The 15,561-nt window shown below is 38.0% G+C and overlaps 1 protein-coding gene across 2 annotated transcripts in view; it reads left to right on the top strand.

The window, feature by feature from the left end:
* Positions 1 to 15,561, top strand: part of LOC139730518 (mediator of RNA polymerase II transcription subunit 13-like) — a 180,895-nt gene that overhangs the window by 16,022 nt on the left and 149,312 nt on the right. The gene's annotated exons all lie outside the window — the stretch shown is intronic.

The raw sequence follows: 15,561 nt of genomic DNA, 5'->3' as shown, positions 1-15,561 counted from the left end.
TTTCGTTTTTTATTTTTCATTTCAAGAATCACGCGATTTAGAAGAAAAAACAAAATGGAAGAAGAAAGGAAGAAAATATTGGTGCAACTATAACGAAGTGGTGATTTATTGAAGAAATAACACGGGTAGAAAATGAAGATGTAGAAGAAAAAACAGCAACTATACGAAGCGGCATCGCTTCAAGGCCTATATATCCTTTCATAATTTGCTTTTTTTTAAAACTTCAAGGTTTACGGAAATTAGAAGGAAAAAACTGAAAGAAAAAAGGGAAGAAGAAAATATTGGTGCAACTATAAACAAAGCGGGATCGCACTATAAACGCTGCGTTTTGCTTAACTTTGCGTAGCTGAAAATGTGACTTACAGTATATACCAAAAGAAACTTTGCGTTAATCAACATTAACGTTTCATTAACGCAAGCGGTTTCACCTGAATCGTTAGTAACGCAAAGTAACGATCGGGAAAATTAACGTTTGTAGTAACGATAAGTAACGATGAGTAACGATGAGTAACGATCCCTCACGCAAATTAACGATGTTTCGTTAAAATTAACGATAGGTAACGCAAGAACTCACACGAGATTTTGGTTTTGTAACGAGACCTGGTGAAAGGACGACGTAGCCCCTGCCGAGTGTAGCGATTTAGCGGAGTCTTTTCGCGAATCGAATCACGATTTCGCGAATGGTTTATTTGCGACCGGCGTCACCAAAAACGCACGCCGGGCCACCAAAAAAAAGCCGGATGTTTGCCTTCAGTTTTGAAAATGAACAGCGGTAACTATCGGCTTCGTAAGCTCAGGCCTCGAATTAACCGACGGCCACGGCCGTCGGTGCCCCTCTCGTTGGCCGCAATGCCTTTTGTTTTTTGATCAAAGTTACGGCCAAAAAAAAAAATGTGCCCTTTTTCTTGGGGCCGTGGTGCCCTTTTAGAATGAAAGTTATTATTTATGACGTATGATATGCCCTTTCTCAAAGTCTCTTTAATAAGCTTGAACAACTTTCCAGATCTCAAATATCATACCTTCAGTTCACTCGCGTCCCGATGTATCTGATTCAAACTCAAAGTATCTTTCCGAGATACGAGACGACGTGTACGTACACCCGACCGGCTTTTACCGTCCCGACTGCCTCCGCATGCAGCGCAGCGGCCGCGAGTATGTGCTAGCTAGGCAGCGCATATTCAGATAGAGTAGAGTGAACTCCAAGTTCACCAAGAAAAAAGAAAAATCCCACGATGCCAAGGGGTGCCAGACTGGGGAATGGGGAGGGGTGGAGAGAGAGAGAGAGACCAATCAACAGAAGAAACCGCGCGTACTGGCGCATTCTTGGAGGTCATGAACTGTCTGTCACAGACTAATCATAGCAATCTACACGCGCACGCAAATTCCTTTGCCTTGTGGTTTTGCCAGCCAGCTGTCGGAATGTGCTTTGAAGTTTCATGGCAGCCTGGCCTGGCTGGCCTGAAAGGGTGTCGAGTTTCAATCAATACCTACTGTTGTTTTATTCCTGTTTTAAAAAATGTTGTTTCACCTGATAGAAACGCGGAGATCGGGAATGTGTTACAGCTGTAGGGAAGAGGTTTTTGTTGTGTGTTGCACTTTGTGTGTGTGTGTGTGTGTTTGTTTTTCTCGGTTTGTTTTTCTTCTTTCTTTTTTCATAAACACCAAACATGCCCTTTCCAATGTGGCCTTGGTGCCCCTCTGACTGCTTAAGTGCCCTGGCCTCTTGGAAAAAGTGCCCTTTTCTAAATGGCCTTGCCCCTCCAAAATCCTATTTCGAGGCCTGTAAAGCTGCTAGATTAAGTGGGTCAATCCATGTCAAATCATCCAGTGCTTGTCACCCGACCCCCTCCGATTTTCTTTAAAATCGCACCAAATGTTCCCCAAAGTGTCTGACGGAAAATCCCAAAATATTCAGCCCCAAGGTCAATTGGTTGCTAAGATACAGCCTCACATAGCAACCGATGCGCATTCCAAAATATTAGTTCAATGAAAATTAGGCATTTTTGATTGATTGTGGTAGCATGGATATTTATGCAAAAGTGTTCATTATCTAGAAATTGAGAGAACTTTATAGTCTTTGCAAGAAAAACTGACTGTGACGCGAAAGTGACTTTTCGTTAACGTGCACGAGGTCACCGAAAATGATGTTAAATGTTAATTTCAAAAATTTTAATGCATATTTAGAGGCTAATATCTTCCACATTTCATCACCTTTGGTTCTAAAATATTATGCTGTTGAAGGCTCTGACTTGCTCAGTAATTTTGAAAAAAATCAGCGGATTCGTGCCCACCGTTTTTACGGAGAGCGCCCTCAAAGTTGACAAAAATGAAAATTGTGCCAAATTCAAGGTCACGGATCACCCTTCGTCCCACCTAGGAATGGCATCAATTTTTTTGTATTGATAGACATTTACCTATATTATCTTGGGTTATCAAAGAAATTTTGCTCCCGAAATGTTCAATGGTAAATTTACCCCACTGAAAATGGTCGTAAACGGCCAAATTCCCATGTAATATCACATATTGGGTTTAGAGGACATTTCAAATGTCAATGCTTTCAAGATGAAAAGCCCTAGCACTGTGATATTTGCTGTAGGGGTAGTCTGTAATACATATTTTAGTAGTATATACCACAAAACACTTTTATTACATAATAATGACCTTGAAATTTAATCAAAAATTTGATAAAAACAAGTCGCTCCATTTTCCTCATTGCACTGCATATGATATGTGTTTTGAAAGACTTTTCACAGAGCAATATTTCAAGAATTATGAAAGCTGACAGCCTACCTTATTAAGGTTCTAAACTTTTTGTGCTCTTCTTTCAGATTTAATGTCAATTCGATCATGAATGTTATACCTTTGACCTTGAAGTGCTTCTAAAAATAGCTGTAAATTTGTTCACTACAAATTACACACACAACAGGTGTTTTATATGGCATAACATACTAGTGATTCTTTCACAAACACAAAAGTTTTTATGGTGTAAATGTTATATACTGGAATAAATCTATAGGTTCTTGCAAGATATGTTACAATTAATTACTTTGTTCTGACAATGACCCTGAATTTATGACCTTCAAAATCAGGAGAAATGCCTATTCCTGCCCATAAAGACCTGGGGTGGTATTCTGAACACCGTTTTATCTCTCTTGTAACTTGTGTTGTAACTTGTGTTGTAAGTCTGTGAGTTACAACACCGCTAAAACAGTTGTAAATCGGTATTCTGAAAACTGTTTTAACGGTGTTGTAAGTCATGATAACCACGCCCAACGCAATAATCATATCCAATAGGAAATATTGTTAGAAATAGCATGTAAGACATTTCAACCAATAAGATTGCTCCCTTGGGCAAATGCGCCTTGCTTGGATCTGCGCGTTTTAACAAGCGCTCATTCTCTGCGTGCGCACAAATAGGACAATGGCATGCGCAGATAAAGAGAGCCAGAGATAAAAATAAAGTTACAACAGAAGCTTGATCATTATGCCTTCTTACCGGTTTTGACGTATAGTTGGTGCAGTAGGGGATTCACAAAGCTATCTCAGATTGAGTCTTTTTATTTGAAATTGTGTTAATTAAGTTAAGCCCTTGCAATGCCATGTTATTATCATTATCATTATTATCATTATTATTGTTGTTGTTGTTGTTGTTGGTGTCACTATCTTCACAAGCTATCTCTTGGAGATCAATATCACGTCAAGTTCCATCATGGAACCTTGGACTTCTAATACTTTTCTCAGGATTTGCGCCATACCCAGCAATAAATATTTTTGAAACACCCAAAGGTACTGATAATGAATTCTTATTGGTGAAGATAGTGAAATCATATAAAAAAATGTTTAATATCTTGAAAAATATTTTTGAAGTGAATAGTGCTTAAAACAAACTGCCGACGGTGCCGCTAACCTTTCTGTTCATGTGTTTGTGTTTTTATCTCTATGCATAATTATGCAACGCGTATGTATTTGCAATGTTACTGTTAATTACCAAATTTTGTATTGTAGAATGAGTTTACATTTTGTCAAACTGCTATATCTTTTGCCTGTCTATGTGCATACATTTTTTTTTTGTATATCTTTTTTTTAATTTTGAACTCGCATACCACAATATTGAGTTGATGAATTATCTCACTATCTAACATAAGTTAAAACGAAAGTTACAACGGAGTTAAAACACCTTCCACCCTGTTTTATCTCAGAAGCATAAATTTGCACGGGGCGTGACTTACAACAGAAGATAAAACAGTTTTCAGAATACCGTGTAATCTAAAATGGGTGTTCAGGTTTGCGCCCACTGTTATGCGCGTGCGCATACCCTAAGACAATGGTATGCGCAGGCAAAGAGTGCGCAAGATAAAACACTAGTTACAACAGAAGTTACAACAGAAGTTACAACAGAGATAAAACGGTGTTCAGAATACCAATTTGTTACAACAGACTTACAACAGAGATAAAACAGTCTCAGAATACCGCCCCTGTATTTAAGTACATAATAATAATAGTTGATATTATGGACATTGCGCCCAACACATAAGATTCTTATTCTAGCCTGTGAAATGCACATTAAAGCACTGAGAGTCTTCTCTTTTGGGGGATTTGTTCTATAACTTATGACAACTTCCAAAATCATTTCCATTCTTATGTATTTTCTTGTTTTTGGAATATTTGTTATGTATTTCTTTGTTTTTTATTTTCTGCGGCTTTTGTGGGTTTTTTTTTTATTGGAAATTGTCACAGCCCACTTTTTCTACCATAATTTGAATAGAATTAATCAATCAAAGTGATGGATAGTAAAAATGGTCAAGTTTTTATGAGTTTCACCACAAAGCACTGTTTTCCATAGGAAATGCACACAAAATCACAAAATATTACTGTCCCCTTTTGTGACTGATATTGAGGGTCATTTTCAGAACAAAGTAATTAATTGTAACATATCTTGCAAGCATGTATAGATTAATTCCAGTAAATAACATTTACACTATAAAAAGCTTATTGTGTTTGTGAAAGAATCACAAGTACATCATGTCATAAAACACCTGTCATTGTGTGTAATTTGTAGTTAACAAATTTACGGCTATTTTTAGAAGCACTTCATGGTCAAGGGTATAACACTCATGATCAAATTGACACCAAATGTGAAAGAAGAGCACAAATAGTTTAGAACCTTAATAAGGTAGGCTGTCAGCTTTCATAATTCTTGAAATATTGCTCCGTGAAAAGTCTTTCAAAACACATGTTACATGCAGTGCAATGAGGAAAATAGAGCGACTTATTGTTTTTATCAAATTTTGGATTAAATTTCAAGGTCATGTTTTGTGGTATATATTACTAAAATATGGATAACAGACTACCCCTACTGCAAATATCACAGTGCTAGGGCTTTTCATCCTGAAAGCATTAATATTTGAAATGTCCTCTAAACCCAATATGTGATATTACATGAGAATTTGGCCGTTTACGACCATTTTCAGTGGGGTAAATTTACCACTGAACATTTCGGGAGCAAAATTTCTTTGATAACCCAAGATAATATAGGTAAATGTCTATCAAGACAAAAAAAATTGATGCCATGCCGAGGTGGGACGAAGGGTGATCCGTGACCTTGAATTTGGCACATTTTTCATTTTTGTCAACTTTGAGGGCGCTCTCCGTAAAAACGGTGGGCACGAATCTGCTGATTTTTTTTCAAAATTACCGAGCAAGTCAAAGCCTTCAACAGCATAATATTTTAGAACTTAAGGTGATGAAATGTGGAAGATATTAGTCTCTAAATATGCATTAAAATTTTTGAAATTAACATTTAACATCATTTTCGGTGACCTCGTGCACGTTAACGAAAAGTCACTTTCGCGTCACAGTCAGTTTTTCTTGCAAAGACTATAAAGTTCTCTCAATTTCCAGATAATGAACACTTTTGCATAAATATCCATGCTGCCACAATCAATCAAAAATGCCTAATTTTCATTGAACTAATATTTTGGAATGCGCATCTGTTGCTTTGTGAGGCTGTATCTTAGCAACCAATTGACCTTGGGGCAAAATATTTTGGGATTTTCCGTCAGACACTTTGGGGAACATTTGGTGCGATTTTAAAGAAAATCGGAGGGGGTCGGGTGACAACTTTTCTGAAAATTGGATGATTTGACGTGGATTGACCCAAATGTCAGATGTTTGCTCTTAATTTTGGAAATGAATAACGGTAATATTCGACTCCGTATTATACAAAAATAAATGTCGGATGTTTGCTCATACTTTTGGAAATGAATAATGGTAAAGATTCAGCTCCGTACGGTGCTGAAATTAATGTCAGATATTTGATTTTGCGTTCGGAAATGAATAGGGACAAAATACGGCTCCGGAAGATGCTGAAATAAATGTCGAATGTTTGCTTTGACGGTCGGATATAAATTATAATGAATTTCAACTCCGTATACGATGATAAAATAAATGCCGGAAGTTTACTTTTACGTTCGAAAGTAAATAATAATATTTAGCTCTGGAATATGCTAAAGTAAATGTCGAATTATCCCTTTGGCGTTCGGAAATGAATAACAATAATAATAAACTTCGTACAACGACGAGATAAATGTTGGATGTTTGCTTTTACTTTCGAAAATGAATAGCAATAACATTCGGCTCCAGAAGATGCTGAAATAAATGTCAGATGATTGTTTTTACGTTCGGAAGTGAATAACAGTAATATTTTGCTCCATACGATGCTAAATAACTGTCGGATGTTTGCTTTTAAATTTCGAAATGAATAACAGTAACATTTAAATGCGTTTGATGGTGAAGTTAATGTTTGCTTTGACGTTCGGAAATGAATAACAATAGTATTCAACTCCGTCCGTTGATAAATAAATGTGTGATGTTTACTTTTATGTTCGAAAGTAAATAGCAATAACAATCAGCTCCGGAAGATGCTAAAATAAACGTTGAATGTTTGCTTTGGCGTTCGGAAATGAATAACAATAGTATTCAACTCAGTACGATGATGAAATAATTGCTGGATCTTCGCTTTTACGTTCAAAAGTAAATGGCAATAACATTCAGCTCCGGAAGATACTAAAATATATGTCGAATGATCCCTTTGACGTTCGGAAATGAATAACAGTGATATTCAGCTCCGTACGACGATGAAATGCCGAATGTTCGCTTTTACGTTCGAAAGTAAATAGTGCTCAATAACATTCGGCTTCGGAAGATGCCAAAATAAATGTCAGATGATTGCTTGAACGTTCGGAAGTGACAAGCAGTAACATTCTGCTCCATAATTAAGATGCTAAAATAAATATCAGACATTTGCTATAAATTTAACATTTCGAAATGAATAACAATAACATTCAGTTGCGTTTGATGGTAAATGTGATGTCGGATAACGTTTGAATGTGAAAAACAGTATAACATTCGGCTCCGTACGATGCTGAAATATGTCAGATGATTCATTTCACTTTCGGAAGTGGACAGCAGTAACATTCGGCTCCTTCGATCATAAAGTAAATGTCGGGTGTTTGCTTTTGAATTTGGAGATGAATAACGGTAATATTCTGCTCCGTACGATGCTAAAATAAGTAACAGATTGTTGCTTGTACATTTGGAAAATATAAACGGTGTCAATCGGCTCAGTTAGATGATAAAATAAAGAGCGGATGTTTGCTTTCACGTTCGGAAATGAATAAGGATGATATTCAGGTCCGTAAGATGATAGAATGAATGTCGGTTGCTTGGTTTTACATTCCGGAAGGTGTTAAAATACTTGTAAATGTTGAATGATTGCTTGAATTTCCACCAGAAATAAATAACGGTAATTTTTTGGCTCTTTCCGATGCTAAAACAAATGTCAGATGTTTACAATGTCTGCAAATGCTCCCACTTTCTCATTTCAAACGTAAATTTTGACCAATTTAATAGGCATCAACTTTTATAATAATCTATATAAGCCTATTTGCGAAATCTTAGAACTCAGAATAACGGTATAAGATGATTGAATTTTCTCCTTATTTTAGACGTGGGTACCTGTATCACTTCAGTAATACTTGATATTTATTTTTCTATGTTTAGTAGGACCGATAGTTTTGCTTGTTTGTTTTCCTTTTCGGGCCACCAAAAAATAAAAATCAATCATTTTGGTGGCCCGATCGGGCCACCGAAATAAAAGTTAGTGTGGAGCCCTGGCCTTTTGTGGACAAAGTGTCTTGCTTAAAGGCAAATATCGGGCTTCGAGGGGATTGAAACCGCAAACCCGTACCATGGCTAATTGATTCAGATTTTACTTAAGTACATGTACTTGAAGGTCAACTTTAGATAGACTTTTTTTTTTTTTTTGCGATACAGCTGGGGCTCCATGCGCATTTATTTACAACAACAGTATAATCGGAAGACGAGCAGAAAGAATGTCAGCACCAGGAGTAATCGCACCGGGCCGAAAGGGGAAAAGGAAAAGTATATCCTGAATCTATACCCCCCACATCGACAAGAAGACAAATGAAAAAAAGAAAGAAAAGAAAATGAATGGACTCACATGACGCATAATTTTGTTAAATCTGCGGGATGTTCGTTATTTCATTTTGCTGTGTTCAAACTATACACCAGTATAGCTTTTCGAGTGTGATCTTAATGCGTATGAATGTTCTATGGACTTTAAGTTTATGATGCAAGAAAAATAAGACGTCCCGGAAGTACGCCAGACATCATAATTGCTTTTTTTGTTCCTTTCTAGCTCCACAGCATCACCTAGGAAATCGATTTGACCAAGAACAAAAGCGCGTCCTTCTTTTCTTCCTGGGCAATTACCCCGGACCCTTCCCCTGGCCCTAATCCTAACCATAACCCAAACTCCTCACCCTAAACCTAACCCTAATCTTTACTCTAACCTTACCATTAACCAGTATTTAGCGGGGGAGGGGGGGGGGGGGGGGGTAATTGCCCTCTGGGGTTAATTGCCCGGATTAGGTTGCAACACACAACAAAAACCTCTTCCCTGGCCCTACACCTTCACGATCTCCGTGTGTTGTCAGGTGAAACGACATGTTCAAATACAAGAATAAAACAACAGTAGGTACTGATTGAAACTCGACACCCATTCATGCCAGCCAGGCCAGGCTGAAATGTAACTTCAAAGCACATTCCGACAGCTGGCTGGCAAAACCACATGGCAAAGGAATTTGCGCGCGCGTGTGGATTGCTCAATAAAATTGGAGGGCCTGGGAGCGGGAAAACAAGGGTGATTACTGAGTAGTCTGTGAGTTATCAAAAGCAGACCTTTCGAACAATTGCAAACGTCATGATACTATTAAATAGTATCAGAACAAAATTTTTGTCTTCCTTTTGGACTGAAGAAAAAAATCACAAAGACGAGTTGAGTACACGTTGTATCACAATTTTTTACATAGCCATGCAAAACGATTACTACACTCATGTCATGACAAGAAGAATCAATATTCCAAGACAAATACAAAGCAGCCTCGGGTACTGACGGTGACAAGAAACGCCACGCATTCACAATGCACGTTGGGGAGCAACAGGGAGGTGGGAAGAGACTCTTCCCGCCTCCCTGGGAGCAACATGGAGTTGGCAGGGAGGGGTGATCCTGAAGTTTGTGAGAACTTCCCGATACTCCGTGACAACAGGGAGGTGGAAGAGAGACACTCCACCTCCCTGGTGACAACACGATTGTGACGATCTCAAAGCATGGACCCTACCACGCCCAGCAAATCTGCGTGCTACTTCTCAAAAATTTGAAGGAACTTTGTCTCTGATCTGTTGAGTTGTTTTTGCTGAATATCAGGAGCTTTTCATGCCTGACGTTCAAATGGATGGTTGCCAAAAATTTCATAATCTATAAATCTCTCAGTAATTTATTTTAGGCTGTTGATGCTGCCGTAAAAACATTAGAAATTTCATAGGAACTAGTCAGGATAAAGACAAAAAAAAATCTCCGCACAAAACAAATACAAGTATCTTTTATTGTCATTGGTAGTCAAATTTGTGTTATACAGATACACATGTACATTGTATGATTAAAGCAATAGGTATAGTATTAACTATTGTATTACACGTAGTAACACTTTCATGGTAAGTTTGACGTTTTAAAAATCGCAGGAGAGTTTTTTTTTTTTTTTAAGGAGTGCAACCATTTCTAAACGTGAAAGCATGATAAATGAAAGGAGGAAAAAAAAAAGAATCAACGTTTGTAATCCTGGGTCTTCGACTTGAGCTATCTTTAATTAAACATTCCTTCTCTGTTCATCTCCAAGACCCCAGACTGTTCATGACCTCCGAGAATGCGCCAGTACGCGCGGTTTCTTCTGTTGATTGGTATCTCTCTCTCTCCACCCCTCCCCATTCCCCACTCTGGCACCTTGGCATCGTGGGATTTTTCATGTTTCTGGGTAAACTTTCATGTGAAGCGTGCCTATCAAGTCACCACTTGACTCACCTGCTGGCAGTGTAACAATGCGAGCAGAAAGTGGTAGACATTTTCTTCTGCCGCAGCTACTTTTACTGCCGAAATACTCGGCTTTGTCACCACACACTACCACCAGTTATTCGGCGAGACACACGTTGTGTATTGGAATATAAATGGACTTTTGCACCTTCCTGAATTGAGTAAGTGTCTGACCGTTGTTGAAATCGTGACATCGCTAACGTTAGACAGTCGGCGTTAGTTTTAGGCTTGCGTATGCGTGATTTCATGGGTTCAATGTTCGATGGAATATGTTGGCTGTGGGGAAAAATGTGGCTTCGAAATTTTTGCTTGCCCGATTCCATTGACTGCGCCCATGAGTACAAATTTGACGACCATGACAATACGACATTGCCAGGGGAGTTTTGCTCAACTACAAAATCTTTTCGGTATTTGATATCGCTATTTAAATGCCTTCCGCCGGCAGGAAATTGTCCGTAGTAAATATTACGAACGACAGTTACTTAACCGAGGCATCTCCGAGTCTCGCAATTTCCGAGATTTCTTGCCAGTCCACATGACAAGTCCGCTAACGCAAGATCTAAAAATTAACGCACAGTAACGATCTGTAACGCACAGTAACGATCTGTAACGATCTGTAACGATCATTCACGCACGGTGATCGTTAATTTTGTAACGCAGAAAGATTAACGCAGTACCGATCGGCGCTTGCGTTACACGTAAATTTAACGCAAAGTTTATTTTGGTATATACTGTAAAGTGTCTAATATTATCTTATCTTATGATATAACTGCTGATACTCACCACATTATATGTGTATGTTTCCATCAAATTTTATCCTCTCTTTGAGTTTTTAAGAATTTTTTTTTGCTGATATTCCGAAGTTTCGTTATTCTGAATCACATATATTCCGTATAGACACTACTTGTTAATCGGAAAATGAAATAGGATTTGTGAGTTTAATCCAAACATTATTGTGTGGCGTTATTCCGAAGGTTCATTCATCCGAAGTGAAATTAAGGTTCTTTATTCCACAGATTCGTTAACCCGAAAATGAATGACGATTGTTTTTCCGAGAAGTAAATACAATTCGTTAATGGAATTTCATTTTAGCGGGAAAAAATGAATGCGCACTAACGGACCTTCGAAATTGCGAATTTATTTCATTTCTGGATTAGCAGACTTTCGAAAGATTTAAAAAAAAAATACGGATTTAACGAGCCTTCGCACTATTACATTACATTTTTTCATTTCGTTTTAAATGCGAGTCAAACTGCTAACAAATCTAATTGTGGAAAAGTGATCGGACGATCTGTTAAAAAGAGAGACAGAAAAAAAAAGGACCAGGTATTTCTGAGAGTGCATAGCATAAACGCACCTTTGAAATAACAATGTTTTTTTTTTCCAGACAAACGAACCTTTGGCAAAACTAATCTTATTTCATCAATAAATCTGCAAGTTACGATCTTTATTTCGTTTTCGGAACCTTCAAACTAACGATTTTTTAATGCATTTTCGGAATAACGGACCTCCAACATACCTATAACTTTATTTCACTTTGGACTCTAAAAGAAACTTTGAAATACAGGACGTCAAATGTTTCGTTTTCGAATCGAGCGAGCCTTCAAAATTACGAACTTTCATTCATTTTTCGACCAACGAACCTTTGGAATATACCTTGTTTCATGTTCGGATTAAACGAACCTTCGGAACAGCGAACCATATTTCATTTTCTGATTGACGGACATTCGAAATATAGTGAATAGGCAAGTGATCGTTTATTTCCACTTTTTCATCAGTAATAATTTCTTTAAGTTACAGTGCGGTACATGTTACGGTGACCGCTATGAATGATCTATCAATAATACAGCCATTTCATGCAGGGAATTTTGCAGTGGCCGCTAAGACAGGTTTAACTGTTGTGTGATCACCTGATTAAAGAAAGTAACGCAAAAGAAGGGATAAAAAAACGATGCAAACCTACACTTTATTATGTAATAAGTGTCGACAATTCATGTCATAAAAAAAGATAATTTGGATCTAGGATACTTTTAAGTCACACTGCAGCATCGATAGTGTGATCCCTCTTCCATTACTAGTTCCACCAGTGTTTTCTTCAGTCGCGCAATCCTTAAAAAAAACGCAAAGAAAGAATAAAATGCGACGCAACCATATACTTTAGTTACCGTATACGTGATAAATACCAACGATCATGCATAAAAGAAATATATATATTTCACAGCGACGTTGATGGTGCGATGCCGCTGCGTTTGTTACATAATTTTTCTTGCCGTTCTTTTTCTTCTTATTCGCGTGATCCTTGAAGTAAAAAAAATAGGCAAACGAATTGATACAATGCGATGCAAACATACCTTTACAATTGTAATTATGTGGTAAGTATATGTCACAGAAGAAAAGATAATTTCGGACATGTTGGAAATCATCGCGACGCAAAGTTAAGCTATTAAAATAGCCAACGTTGAAAGTGCGAAGGCATTACGTTACTTGCACCAATATTTTCTTCTATCTCTGATTTTTCTCTGTTTTTTTTCTTCCAAATCGCGTGCACGTCCTTGAAAAACAAAATCGCCGAAAAGATAAAATCCGATGCAAGCACACACATTATAAAAGTTAGTATTTACACTAATTCTGTCACAAATTGATGAAATAATTTCGTATATTTTAGTAACACTTTTCGTCGACGCAAGTTGTAAAACTGTATGATCCGCTGTTATGTTCGTATTTGTGAGAGTCATGGTGAAAAGGGGAATACTAAAATGTACATTTTTAAAATAAATAATTATACCCCCGCCAAACGAAGTTTGAAGGGGGTATCGTGTAGGAATCAGCGGACGGTCGGGCGGTCGGTCGGGCGGTCAGGCGGTCGGGCGGTCGGTCCGTTGCAAATCTTGTGTCGCGAACTACTTCCTCAGTTTTCAACCGATTCCCATAAAACTTGGCACAGATGTGTGCCTTGGGTTGTAGATGTGCAAGACGTATTTTTTGACAGTACCAAAAAGTACGTTGCCATGGTAACGGCATATTATGGGCAAAAATGGGTACAAATCTTGCGTCGCGAACTCCTCCCACAGTTTTTGATCAATTTTTATGAAATTAGGTACAGATGTTCATCTGAATATGTTAATGTGCAAGACACATATTTCCGCAGTGGCAAAAAGTGCGTTGCCATGGTAACGGCATGTTATTGGTAAAATATAGGGCAAAATGCTTCATGGCAAAACTGCTTCGTCAGTGTTCTTCCAATTCTCATGGAATTCATATTGAATGTTTGTCTTAGGATATAGGTCAGCATGACACATTTCTTGACAGTGACAAAAAGTATGTTGCCATGGTAACAGCTCACATATTATGAGCCAAAATGATGGAAAATTTTGTGTTGCAAACTACTTCCTCAGTTTTTGCCCAATTTCCATGAAACTTGGTGCAGATGTGTGCCTTTGGTTGTAGATGTGCAAGACGCATTTTTTGACAGTACCCGAAAGTACGTTGCCATGGTAACGGCATATTAATGGCAGAAGATCAAGGAAAGATCTTGCGGATTTAACTACTTCCTCAGTTTTTTGACCAAAGCTTATGAAATGTGGCATACACCTTGATCTTGGTGGGAAGATGTGGAAGACATATTTTTCGGATGTGTCGGAAGCTGCGTTGCCATGGTAACGGCATATAAATGGCAGAAGATCAAGGAAAGATCTTGCGGATTGAACTACGGTACTTCCTCTGTATTCGACTGAAGCTCATGAAATGTGGCACACACATTGGTCTTGGTGGGAAGATGTGCAAGACATATTTTTTGGACATGTCGGAAGCTGCGTTGCCATGGTAACGGCATATTAATGGTGGAAGATCAAGGAAAGATCTTGTGGATTGAACTACTTCCTCAGTTTTTGACAAAAGCTTATGAAATGTGGCACACAATAGTCTTGGTGGGAAGATGTGCAAGACATATTTTTCGGACGTGTCGGAAGCTGCGTTGCCATGGTAACGGCATTTAAATGGCAGAAGATCAAGGAAAGATCATTCCTTGGGTAAGACTGTCGTCACGGGGTGGGGGTATTAATGTGATATTTCTAGTTTATATTTCCTTGGGTTAAGAAAAAAAATTATATCACGGAAGCGCGCCCGGGAAGGGGGGGGGGGGTAGGGGCGGTAAAAAACAAACTAACAAAAACTGCAAAACACGCAAAAATACGTTGCCGATCATTTTGCCGATCATTTTGCCGATTTCCGATCCGATTTGTGAGAGTCATGGTAAAAAGGGGAATACCAAAACGAACATTTTTTTTTTCTTATATATAATTTATATTTTCTTGGGGTAAAAAAAAAAAAAATCATACCACGGAAGCGCGCCCAGGAAGGGGGGGGGGGTAGGGGCGGTAAAAAACAAACAAACAAAAACCGCAAAACACGCGAAAATATGTTGGAAGCACCGATCATTTTGCCGATTTCCGATCCGAGTCATGGTAAAAAGGGGAATACCAAAATGATTAAAAAAAAAATGATAATTTATATTTCCTTGGGTTAAAAAAAAATCATATCACGGAAGGGGGGGGGGTTAGGGGCGGTGAAAAACAAACAAACGAACAAAACTGCAAAACACGCGAAAATACGTTGCCGATCATTTTGCCAATTTCCAATCCGATACCCATTTATCGGCAAATTTGCCGATCCGATTTTCCGATCCGAAGTAGCTTCAGGTTACACCACTAGCCATACCTCAGAAAACCAATTTTAGGGTTCAAAATGATCATATTTGATTTTATCATAAAATGTGACGATATGTGATTTTATTATTATTAACAAAATATTTCAAGCTTATTTACATATAATTGATATAAAATTGTATTGTAATATAAACGTGAATTTATAGATATTTTAAAATCAAATATACCAACAGATAGGCACGGTCCTTTTCGAGCTCCGTGTTGCATACTCACTAGCCTATTGTGCTACAGTTTGAAATTGCTGTATTGATGTGCACCCTGGTGCACTCCACTGTCTAGACAAGTAGAAGTCTACTGTGGTGGTAACGTGAACGTGAACCATTCGGGATGCGGATAGTAGGATTTTTCGTCTAGTACAGGGTAGTATGGCGTATACATGTATATTACTAT

This window comes from Diadema antillarum, unplaced genomic scaffold, assembly GCF_040938485.1.
Source record: "Diadema antillarum isolate AM-2024a unplaced genomic scaffold, OU_Dant_1.0 seq00000320_RagTag, whole genome shotgun sequence".
Taxonomy (NCBI): domain Eukaryota; kingdom Metazoa; phylum Echinodermata; class Echinoidea; order Diadematoida; family Diadematidae; genus Diadema; species Diadema antillarum.
The sequence above is the reverse complement of the archived record's forward strand: the minus strand, read 5'-3'. Positions and strand labels throughout refer to the sequence as shown.